The following is a 12,725-nucleotide window of genomic DNA, read 5'->3' on the forward strand; positions in this document are numbered from 1 at the left end:
AGTTGGTGAAAGGTACTGTCTGGACTGTCCAGAGGAACGTCTGTGCTTTTGTAAATGGAAGAGAAGCTCTTGCAGTGAGAACATGAACTTTGTGTCTTGTGCACCGATGTGAGTTATCTATTTTGAAAATAGCAGCTTCTGGAGGCAAGTGGAAGAATCCAGAGCCAACTGTTGGTCTCCCAGAAGAGATGGGTGAGGATCTGGGCCAAACAGTGCCCAGATTATGAGGATGTTTTGTTGGGAATTAAACAAATATGTATGAGAAAAAACAAGAGCTGTGTTGTGGAACACTTTCTTTTTGAAGCCTGAAGAACAGAATAAACAGGATTCTGGTTTATAGACCTTACCTCAGCAGCAGCAAATAAGAAAGGTGACATGGTATGACCTGTTCTTTGAAAGCCAGCACCAGCTGGCTTTCTGTGTATGTTTGTACCAACCTATGGTACCTTGATTTACTGACACCTGCATGCTCCATCTGGTAGCAATATTAAGGGAATGTATGTCTTTCTGTGAAGTATTTTGCCACAGCTGAAGATGCAACGAATTCCGTTGTGTTAATCTCCTGCTTTAGAAAGGTAGGATCTGTGATTTCATCTGTAGCGTTACCGTGGGGGACAGACGGGCGCATTTGGAGCCGTCAGCCAGTGGTGTGTGCTGCTGGCCCAGGGCTGAGACTGCTGGAGATGATACAGAAGAGCCCCTTCCTGCTGCTGATCATTCCATCGGGGTGCCAGTCACATGACAGCCATGCCCCACTGCAGTGCCAGGTTAGTGGAGACAAGTTTTAAATGGTTGTCTTTGCTTTTTTATGTGGGCAAAACAGGTCAGTGCAGATAGTCTGGCTATGTTCAGTGATTTTATTCTCTTTGTGCGTGCAGCAGCTGCTTGGCTTCAGACAGAAGGGACTGCTGAACTAGAGAAGCACTGTGAACCCCTGCCTGCTGAGCAGAGTAGAATTTGCTTTTAGTAAAACTAAAATTGTGTCTCAGCCTTTTAAGCTGAGCCATTTGAGACGAGACTGGTAGAGAAGCAGTCTTGACTTACCTTGGCACCTTTTATAGGTGGGGTTTTATCAGCTGTCTGACTGCATATGCAGTCAACCAGTCATAATCTCAGTTTTCTCCCAGTGCCCTCAGGATTATTTTTCATCCCAGAGCACCTTTTTGGTCCATACCCCACCATCTTCCCTCTCACCATTCTTCTGGAAATCAGCTTCCGAGCAGGACTCGGAGCACGCGGATCTGTACTGCCAGTTTAGCTTTGCCCTTGAGCAAAACTCCCAGTTCTCTGTCCCAGCTGCACTGATTCTACAGGTGCTGGTGCAGGAAGATGATGTGACTGAACTGCTTCAGTGTAACTTCCATGAGGGTTTCATCTGCTGCCCTGTTTGGCCACTGAGAGACTTTTTATGTGCCATCCCCCCATCTCTTCCGACTTGGATGCCTTGCCTGTACCTGAACGCTGCCTCTTCTCAGCAATTGCTTAGCAGCTCAGCAATGAGAGGAAAATAGTCTCACTCTTCCAGGCCGCTTTCCAGTCCCATTGTTCTCAAGGCAAGGCTTTCCCCAAATTACTTCTTACCAGCTTTTCCTCTCTGTGCTTTGGCTCACTGAGTCCTAGAGAGGCCAACGTAAATATGGTAGCAATTTTAAAAACCAAGCAAGAAAACGGCTCTGCCTTCTACTGTGGCAGCTCTGTGTGTGTGTGTGTGTGTGGACTTAAATTCAAGTCTCCTTTTATCACTGAGCTTTGACCTTTTGTGACTGTGCCATCTTTCTCCAGCTGAGAGTGGAAAATGTCTTCTGTGCAGATTGACAGCTGGTAGGAGTGAAGACGTGAGTAGTATTTTTACCTCCTTGCTGAGTTTAGGATTAGAGTTAGCAGTTCTTAAGGATTTTCTTTTCTGAGGTGGAAGCTTAATTCCTTTTTCAGGTGTTTAGCAAGTAGGTGGTATTAACACGATGCAGTTAAATTCCTTGAGTGCTGGAGCAGATGCCTGTTAGCTGCGATTCACAGGAGATGGTTTAGAATTTTTCAGAGGGCTGAACATCAGTTCTGGGAAAAGGGATGAATGTGAGTATGGCTGAGGTACATGCTGAGACCCTAAACTGCTAGGCCTGCAAAGCAGTTTGAAGCTGTGGTATTACTTTACTTTGTGAGCTGGGCTACCCTGTGAAAGATGAATTGTTGGACTCCAGGCATTCAGAAGCATCTGAAGTATCCCTGTGCACATACATACAGCCTTGGCTGTCTTATGGAGCCTAAAGCCTTACACTTATGTTGACAAATATCCATAGGCAAGCTTTGAATGTGCTTTCCTGTATTGGAGCAATAAGTCTGTTCATTTGTTTTATTGAACAGCCTGTTCAGTGGAGCATGGCTGCTGGGATGCACTGCAGGCACAAAAGGAAGGGTGGAAGAAAGGCATAGCCATAACGGGAAATGGATCTTCTTTCAGAGGGGCTCTGTAAAGGCTGGAACTGAGCATGCCTTCTGAAGCTGTGATGAATGATTGGCAGGCTGCGGGTCAGAATCCTGAATAGGGATAGTAGTGTTTGTAAAAGGTCACCTCAGAATAAAAATGAACATAGAAGAAGCAATTACAGGGGGAAAAATAATCCATCCCTTTCAAGTAGGGGAAAAGAGGAGGCACATAAGCAAGACAATAAGGACAGAATATGTATGTGTCTATATATCTATACATCTGTAGATATAACTGAAAGTGATGTAGGCATAATGGGTCGATTTGCTTTTGTTAAAGCAGATATCTGTAGTCCAGTGTCGTGGTTTTACCCTGGCTGAGAGCTGAGATCCATGCAGCTGCCTGCTCTTTGAAGGAAAAGAGGAGGGGGAGAAGTGTGGGGGGGTGAGGTAAGGGAAGGGAAAAGGAAGGGGCAAATAACAACCCCAAAACCAAGAAACCAAGAGCCCGTGGGTTGGGATAAGGATAGTTTACTAAAATAGCAGAAAGATAAAATATAACAATGCTAACAGGACTTCAGAGCAAAAATCTATGAAGCTGTTGATACACAATGCAGTTTCTCACCGAACCCACAGCTCAGGCTGTGCCACCCAGAGCCGTCCGGGAACCCGACCGTCCCCCAAAAACCGCGCGTCCCGGAGCCGCCCCTGCTCCTCCACCCATCAGCCCCCCTTTATACTGAGCAGGACGTAATTGGCATGGAATACTCTCTTTGGCCAGTTTGGGTCACCTGTCCTGGCTTCGTCCCTCCTTTCTCACTAATGGAGAAATAGGAAGAACTGAAAAAGTCCTTGACTGCTTGACACAACTAAAAACATCAGGGTGTTATCAGCACTGCTCCCCTTTTAACTCTCAAACACAGCATTCCACCCGCTGCTACAAAAGAAGTTACCTCCATCCTGACTGAAACCAGGACATCCAATCAAAATCAGAGCATGAGAGAACAATCCAGTGCTGTGACTTGGGACAGAAGCAGTAGAAAGCTCAGAAGGAGTTAGAAAAGAACCAAGGTGACACGGTCTGTAGTCAGAAGAGACACAGGGCACCCTTATCACCGAGCTCCCTGGCTCATGAGCCGAATTGCAGGAAGCTGCTGCTGGGAGCACCTGTTTCAATTGGAAGAAGAGCACTGGGAAACACCCCTGAGACGATACCTTCATAATCTGAGTGACTGGAAAAGGAGGGAGCTATAGGGTGCGGCACTAAAAGCTTATGGACCAGTAGATGTCTGAAGAGACAAGGGGCTTCCTTGAACAGCAGGCAGAAATAGCCTGGCAGATGCAATCTTGCATGGAGTGTAAATGTTGAGTTACTGCTTTATTTAAAAGAGCTTGTGAGTGTTCAGCTTTCCACCTTTCAGAAGGCTGGGAGCTGCAGCCACGTTCCCCTGTGGGAAATCTCTGGTGCTGCTCTCTTGGGGGGACACAGCACGTGATCAGATGGGTGAGTCTGTCTCGAGGGGAGTCAGCTGCTCATGTTTAGTGGTTTTTGGTGGACTGGATGCTCCAGGTTTACAGATGAGAAAAAGGGCAGGAAAGCATAAAACATGAAGAGATGGCGTGTTTGTAGTTGTGACCCAAATGCTAAGCCTCCTGGTACCTTGAGTAAGTAACGTTAAACATGTCAGCCTTCTTTTGCAAAGATGTAAATAGCAACAAAGTACCTAACAGAGCCAAGGGGTGTGTCTGCTGTGTAGGAACTAGGCCCTAAACCCAAGTTTTTGTTGATTAGTTATTCAGGGCAGAGGAATTTGACTGGCCTATGAAGAGGGGTTTGCTTCACTTACAGGCTGATTGTTGTTTTTTCTGAATTGAAATAAGCCTGAACAATGGAGTACAAAACTCACCACTGATTTATTTGCCCGTACAATATGTTTCCACTGCTGATGACACACTTTGCAAGGCAATAATGGCATGATTAATCCCCATGGTACGCTAACTGGTAGGCACTAGTGGGAGAAGCTCTTGGAAAACTGCTCAGAGTTGCAGTTGGCAGCTGCAGGCAGGGTCACCTACTTGAGGATCTTGTCACATGTGGTGAGGTGGTCAGTAGGATTCTAAGATTTAATCTCTTCTACCCTTCCTTTCTAGAATGTTTCTACCTCTGAGGATCTGTCTGAACTTGAAATTAAGAAGATGAGGTAGTCACTGCCTTGGAGGCTCCACAAGGGTTCTTTTGGTGAAAAAAGAATTATTTAACAATCTGACACTGCCCATGTTTTCTCCTCCAGGGATCTAAGGAGGAGACCTGAGCAATCACAGCCTGGCAAATAGCAGATAATAACTTGGAAGACCTGGCTCTCTCACATCTCGGGAGTAGTTTGATGTTAGGAAGGAAAATAGAGATTGAGGAAGAAAAGCTGCTTTCTGTAGAATTGCCATCAAGAAAATTCCAAAATGGGAAAGAGAGAAGAAAACTTTTTATGAGAGTCTTGGGCTGTGTTTCTGAAGGTGCTTAGAAGTGTGCTCCCTCCTGTTTCATCAGTCTTTGTGCAGTGCCTTCTGCTTGCAAGATTAATACCTACTTTAGCTAGACCAAGATTGCTGGGCTGGCAGCAGCTCTGTCCCTCCTGCATGAAGAGTGACTGTAGTTGCTAGCTGCAGGTGTTCATGCTGTCCAGTTACTGACCACCAGTTGAACGCTGGGATTTTATAAATGCTTGTGCACTGGTGGAGGGTAATACAAGGAGAGGGAAACAGTTCTTTACAGTTGTGTATATGCAGCAAGAATTTCCTGTAAAAGAAGCAGCTAATTTTCTGAAATGCTGCTTTGAGCTTTACCTGCAGAGATGTAGGAGAGACTGTCTTGGAGCTGTCAGTTCTAATTTTGTTGTTTTGGGTTTTTTTACACACGCTGCTGTTCTTCACAGATTTAAGTGACTTGGATTGTGTCAGAGTATTAGCAGACTAGGATTTTAGATACTCTTAATTCACTGCCTCGATCATAATATTCCTCTCTGCCAAGCTTCGTTTTCAATGTGAAATGTGTTTGGATTTTGGGGAGGGATTTTAAAGGGTTTTTTTTCCCAGCTTGGCTTTCCTCCACTGCATGCTGATTCTGACTTGTTACTGCATGTTGCTGGTAAGAGCTGGGCTAAGCGTGTTTATTTGTTACTGTTGTGATACTGGCCTCTGTGAGTTGTCCAAATCAATTATTGTAGCGATGGAGTGGACTGGTGTATTTGCTTTTCATTTTGCTTTGGAAAGAAGATAGGGGCATTTGGTAAGAAAAAAACCAAACAAATCTTTTAGTGAAAGAACTGTCTGAATTTCCAAACAGCTTTAAGAAGCAGTGTGAGATGGGTGACCCATAATGTCTTGACCTTAAGGTCATTCCTTTACATCTTTTTGCTCTCTAGTGACCCTGTCCTGGCTACTGCAAAATCTTGTAGACTCTCAGCACATTCTCAGGATAAATTATCTGTCTCCATTCTTCACTCTATTTTGGGTGCTTTGCATGATGTGCATTCTGTCCTTTGAATGTCAGATCTGCTTCAGTCGGCTAATACAACATGTTTGCTCAAGCTTTCAAAAATGGCCATGAATTCTCATCAAATGCATGATTTGAAACAAAAGTCCCAGCCCTCAGGAGTGCAGGAGTCAGGCAGTTGCCCATTAGGGAACTATGAGCACTCAGACCTAGGCCTGAAGTTGTGGGCTGTAAACTTGCTTTCATTAAATGGGTTTTAGGACCCCAATTCTGCACTCACTGCAGGGAATAAAGTCAGCCTGGATCTACTGTCCGTATTAAGATAATGGTGAATCCAGCAACTGAGCACCCAAAACAGGGAGATGGCTGATAGAAATTCTCAGAGCTGGTTGTTCCCCCCATAAACATGCCATCTCCTTGAAGGCTGACCTTCCATAGTGCTGGTCCCCTCCTCCACAATATTAGTGGGGCTCTCTGCTCACTCCCACAGTAGGTTCTAGCTTCAAAGTCTCTGCTTACTTGTGTGAGAGCTGTGGCATCTGCAGATGTCAGGGACTCAGCAGGGCAGCTTTTCCAGACAGGGGAGGGCAGCAGGTAAGGAACAGGGGTCTTTGAGCAACAGGCTTGGAGAGGGACATGACCTTACCTGAAAGAGGTGCTGGGGACATTTGGGGATAATACTTCTGGAGTATTAGCCAAGTTTGGACTCAGTCTTTTTTCACTGATTTTTCTTGCAAATCTGCTGTTTGCTTGACTCTTTAGGGGTCTTAACTTCTGTTGGGAACGTAGGAATCATCCCTCTTGGTCATTAAGTGAAGAACTGCTGCCTTAATTTGTTCTCAGGTCAGAGTGGTCACTGTGGGCTAAGGTGCGTATCGGTAACATGATGCTATGCCTGAGGCAGGGCACAGCAAGTCAGATTTCTGACTTCTGTTGCCATTCATGTGATCATATTAGTCAGAAAACTTACTTAAACTAACAGTGTCTTCATGTTTTCTCTTTTTCTTTTTTTTTTTTTTTAAAGCTCCCCCCATCTTCCCCTCCACCCTCCAAGAAAACCCTACCTTTCTCCTTCCCACTGTGAAGTGGTGCTTTCTGGGCAGCCCACACACAGGCATTACCGGTAAGAAGTACATTTCCCCATCCCTTTGGCTTAGCCTGGTAATTGGATTCATTTAATCTCCTTTTGTCGTCATTCTTTTTTACTGCATCCCAATTCTCTTTGGAACAGATTTGAAAGATAGGCAGGGATCAGAGACTGCCAGCAGGTACGGAGTGAACTGGGCAAGGGAGTGAGGAGTGGCAGGGAAATGATGTGCTTCCTAAGGGAAAGGAGCTAGATACATAAATGAGGGAGAATGCCATTGGAAATGGGCTGTGCTTTCTTACTTGTGATACATGGTGGTGCGAGTAGAACTCAGAGGAGGAGAGACAACACGCATCCTGAGGGAGGTGCAGTCCAGAGAGAGAAGTAACAAAACCAGAGGATTAATACACTCGGAACTGACCAAAATCCCAGGGCTCCAGATCCATCCTGAAAACACTTAAGAGTAAGGAATAGACACTGAGTCTGTATTTGGAGACATCTGTCTGTGGCTTGCTTTTAGCTTCATTGCAGGGCTTGATTAATCGATCTGTTGGAACTATTCCATGCTTTGGTGCAGTCGAAATTCTATTTTCTGAGCCACAGTTAATTGAGGCTCTCAGTTACCTGAAGGATGAATATCTCCTCATAGTTATGGCTTCAGCACATAAGTACCACTAAGACTTTTCTGCATAAATCTTTAAACACTGATGAACTAATGTCTTGGGGCCAAATCCAGCACTGTAGTTCTGTCTATCTTTATTCCTAATGCCTTGCGTGGGATTTACATGAAAATATTGAAGTTAGATTTGCAGCACGTTCATTGGACGTTGTCTGTGGTTGCCAAGGCATGCTTATTTGGTGTTTACTCACAGGAAGAAATGCAAAATCAGTGAGGGAGAATTGCATTTTAAAAGGTACTGCCCAAAAATGCATGGCAGTTTTCATCAGCACATCCCTGTGTTGACTTTACTCTCAGTTAAAGGGACAAAAGCAGGTACATGTCTGATTCTCCTAGTCTTAAGGAAGAACGCGGCACTTCAGTGGTGTGCCAGTGAAAGCAGTTCAAAAAGTCATGAAGAATAGTTACTGTTACATAAGTACAGGTTGGGTAAGAGAAGGATCTTAGGAAGGAGAATATTCGCGGTAGTAAAGCTTATGATCAGGGGGCGCAGGTGCCCTCTACTTCAGAGTTGCCTGCTGCTTGCAGTCCTGTTGTTTGAAGTATCTTACTACACGTCTCCTCTGTCTGTACTTACTCTTTGAAATTAAAAATTAATTATGACATGTAACATAGGGTTATAGATGTATCTAAGGCATTTCTTAGAAATAGGAACATGCATGTTACAAAACAAAATCTTATTACTTGAAAGACAAGTTTGTAAAATAACCCTGTGTGCTAATTTTTCACCTGGCAGAAACAGCCGGGCTGTAGGAATAAGGAACTTCCCACAGTATTTCAAGTTCACCTGCGGTGAATCAAGTAGCTGACAGGATTTATAGCCTCAGGCCACTGCTAATCAGGGGAATTGCCTCATGGATGGTTTTTTGTTTGCGTTTTACTTTTATTAGTACTTCAGAGTTAATTTGGTGTTTTTTGACAAGGTCTCATTATACCTGTCCGGAGGCTGTAAGTCTAAATATTTCTGCTGGAGTAGAGGGAATAGAGACGATCTGGGTGAGGCTTTTTTGAAGCACAGTCTGGCTTGGTAGCAGGGCAACGGGCAGAAAGCCACTGCAATGGAGAGCTTTGAAGAAAAATGAACCGGGCAGCGCTCAAGAACTTAATCAGGCATGAGTGTGACATGCACCGATGTCTCCCTGCAGTGCTGGTGTGTGACAGATCCGCCATTATTTCTTGGTCTCCCATCAACCCATTTTCCACTCACTGGCCTCTTGCCTGCCCAGGCTGCGACACCAGCAGAACTCAATGTGAGTAGGAAAGTGCTCCTCATGCAGAAGGGTCTCGCGCATGAAGCGGAGCAGTCTGGGATTTGTGTCCTATTTCCTTACTTGGCCTGGTGCATCTGGTTTATCTGTGTCTTACCTCAAACTAGGGGAGGATTAATATCCATTTCAGAGATAACATTCTAAACTACAAAATCTTGGTGGTGTTACAGTCTTATTTTTTTGCAGCCCTAAGCCAGAGACTTGCCCTGATGCTCTGAACCAGAGTTCTGTAGAGGCAGATGGCCCTTCATACTCTTCACCCTGTTAGGCCCGTGCTTGTTTGGTGCAGGTGGAGAGGCTCCTGGCCCCTGCGGGCCCGGCAGTGGTATCTGCATGGGCAGGGTACTCAGGGAAAGGACTTCATCTTCCTCTGAGGCTGGTGTGTGGTTTCCATAGACTTGCCTTTTTTCTTCTATCAGCAAGTCTGTAAAAAAGAGCCTAGTGGACAAAGAGGGAGTGTTCCTGGGCTGGCTTAGCACAGTCTTCCTAATAATACTGCGTTAGAGGAACTATATTCTACATTAGCTTCTTGAAATATGATTTGCTGATGATGGAAAAAAATTTTCATAGCTTTGAATTTAGCAGCTCCCTGTTTTCCATAAAACAATGCTGTGGGAGCGGCCTCAGTGCAAGCACGGCCATCCATGTGTGGCCTCCAGGACTTGTTTGCTCTCTGACGAGACAGCTGCGTAGGTGGCAGCTCTGTTTCTGGTTTTCAGGAAGCCACTGCCCATCCCACTGTAACTACCTCAGCGATGAATGTAATTTGTTTTCCTCAGGAGACTGAATAGCTATCATACATTCCGAGCTTTTTAGGCTGTATTACTGTCACTCCATTAAAAGCCCTGCATCATCAGGCTCAATTATCTACTTGAGGCTTCTCACAAATCTGCATCTCTTACTGAATCCAGCCTTGGGCTTCTGTTTGGATGCTTCTCCCACTAATATCCTGCAGCTACTTTTTGGATTGATCCTTTCATCATTAATTGCTGCCTGATAAAACAATGCTTTTCTCGTTCATTTCAGCCTCCAGACCTCCCTGTGCTGTATTTGCCTACCAGGCACCAGTCAGTTTGGTGTGTCTGAGAAATAAGAAAGATGCTTGGCAACAGCTGCAATTTTAGTTGTTTTGTAAATGCTCAGGTAACTTGAGCATTGTAACGTTACATTGTGCAGTCCCCAACTTGTGCAAGGATGCGCCGTGGCTTGTTGTAGTCTCCCTAGGTATCTTCCATTCCCTTCTATGTCTTACTCTGTGTGTGCCTTTCTTTAAATGGAGTATTTTACATGGATTTGCTTAGTGCCCAGTGGGACCAGTTTACATTTGGGCTACCACAGTTCAGTATTTGTTCTGCTGTGGGATGCTCTTTGTCAGCAGGCAGCCTGTGAGGACTCTTTCAAGCATAATGTAAGAAGGAAGTTCCCATCAGGGCTGGCTGGGCTGACTGAGCATGTGACAGTAGAAAGCAAATATTGAGACGGTGTCAGGTGGTTGATGCTTGTCTCCTTGCAGTTGTGGTGAATGGCTCAGTATTCAAAAGAAGCCAACAGTGGTCTTTGCAGTGGGTTAACTTGCATTGTAGATGTTGTCCCAGACCTGGTGTGGATTCAGTTATTAGACTTCTGGTGTAGTGACTAGGTATTTTGTGAAGTGTGAAAAAGAAATAGAGAGTAAATAGGTTAATTAAGCACATGGTATAGAACCAGGAAAGATAAATCTTCAGTGCACAGGTGAAATAGTGCTGGGTAGACCAGGACATGGTTTGTTGGATGAATTTGTGTGAGCCTTTGGCTTTGGTGGGTATGTGTAAAGCCACAGAAATAATTGGGGATGGGATCTTTGGAATAAGGTGGGAGGGACTGAGAGGGAAGGATCTTCTGTGTATTTGATCCAACTTTGTGAAGAGATTTTCAGAATTACAAGGAAAACCTTGCAGATGGTACTGCATGCTGTGGATGCTCCCAGCTAAGAGTTCGAATTCATTTAATGTAAAGCTGAAGAGGGAAGTGGAAGGACTAAGGTAAGGATCACAAGTGGAAAAGCTTAGGAAGCCTTATTATAAAGAGAAAAAAAATATACAATCCCTTGACAGCTTAGTCAAAACTTTACAATAATTTTCTTCCCTGGAGGATGACATTCCATGTTTCCTCAGTGCCTTGCCTAGCAATAGGTATAACTTCTAAAGCCTCTGCATCTATTGACGTCTGTCTCCTCAGATATAAAAAAACTTCTCTCTTCCTGCTGCAGCCACATATGCCCGTTCTGACAAAGATACGTACAGTCCATTTCCTTCTTACTGCTTTCCCTTACTCCTGTACCTCTGTGCTGTCAAACTGTGGTGGCAAGCTACTTAAGTAATGTTATGTTGACAAACTTCCATTCCCCTTTGAGAGAAAGTTTGTGGTGTCCTTGTACATTCCTGTGGACAATGTGGAGGTACACCCTGTGCAGCCCCGTTCAGGATGGAACTCTTAGGAAACAAGAGGGAATTCCTCACGACCCCAGAGTCTTTTGAACACAAGCTCGCAGTGTGCTGTCGACACTGGTATGTAGCATCTGGTGATAGTTCAGTGTCTTGTGTAAAATGGATTGTGCCATTAGGAAGTGGGTCTTTGTTCACATCTTGTGAACTGCCACAGCTTTGGTTGTTTGGGTGTCTAAGAGAGGAGTGAACAGGTCATGGATACAGCTCTGTCTCTTCTACTTTCAGTATTCCTTGTGTGAATTCTGCCTGTCTTCTTTGTGTTCAATATTGATAATTACTTTTTCCTTTATAAACATTTCTCTTCTATCACCTCCTATCAGAATTTCAGTCATGCTGCATGTTAATACTTTGTTCAGAGAGGCACCGTGTTTACAGGGCAGGGCAGGAACAGTCTCTGTGCAGATGGCACTGGAACAACTGCATGTAACATTAGTGTAGTCCTTTCTGAGCACCTTGTTTCACAGACCAGACAAGTGCAGAGCAAAGAAGTTGTATAGAACCTGATGAAGAACCAAGAAAAACCCAGCTTGAAACAGTAAGTTTCTGAGAACAAAAGAGGTCATGTTGACCCCGTGGTGTAAATCTGTAAGGCTTCAGTAAAATTATGCCTAAAATCAGCTTGGACTGGTGACTAGTGTGGCAGAGCAGTGTTTAGGACCTTGTAAATATCTACAAAAAATGTAAAAATTAATTGTGCTGAAACAGTTCAGTGATAAGCAAATCATGCCCTTTCAAAACATCGTCATCAAGTTTCTTCCTGTAGAGACAATTAGAGTTTGTTCTCATTTCCTATTTATCATGACTAACCACCTCTCTCTGTGTTCAGCTGTTCCTGTTATATTCTCCTCCTTTGTGTTTTGCTGTCCCGAAGCCAAATCTGAATGGATTTCAATGGTTCTCTTGTGCTTTTTGACTTGGTATCAGGCAGTCTGACACTGTAAGGAAATTATTTTCCAAATCCGAGACGTACACTGGCTGAGTTATTTCACAGAAGGAGTAGCAGTTCAACTGAATGATGGGCGCAAGGTGTGGGGTCTGAAAGTGTAAGCCTCTGAAACTCTCTCCCCGGTACCTTTCTGTAGCTCAGTTTTTCACTACAGTCAGCATTTTCTGTGTGGAGACTGTAGGTGACAGCCGGAAGGGCCCGTTTTTTCAATGCTGTGGCTTCTGCATACGAATTGGAGAAGTAGGGGACAGTGCTGTTTCTTAAAAAGAGCAGAAAGGTGATTTCCGCCCCCTGTGACATCACCACAATTTTCTGCTGAATTGTAACCAGTAAGTTCTTTGGCAGCCT

The sequence above is a fragment of the Gallinula chloropus genome (genome assembly GCF_964237585.1).
Source record: "Gallinula chloropus genome assembly, chromosome: 4".
Taxonomy (NCBI): domain Eukaryota; kingdom Metazoa; phylum Chordata; class Aves; order Gruiformes; family Rallidae; genus Gallinula; species Gallinula chloropus.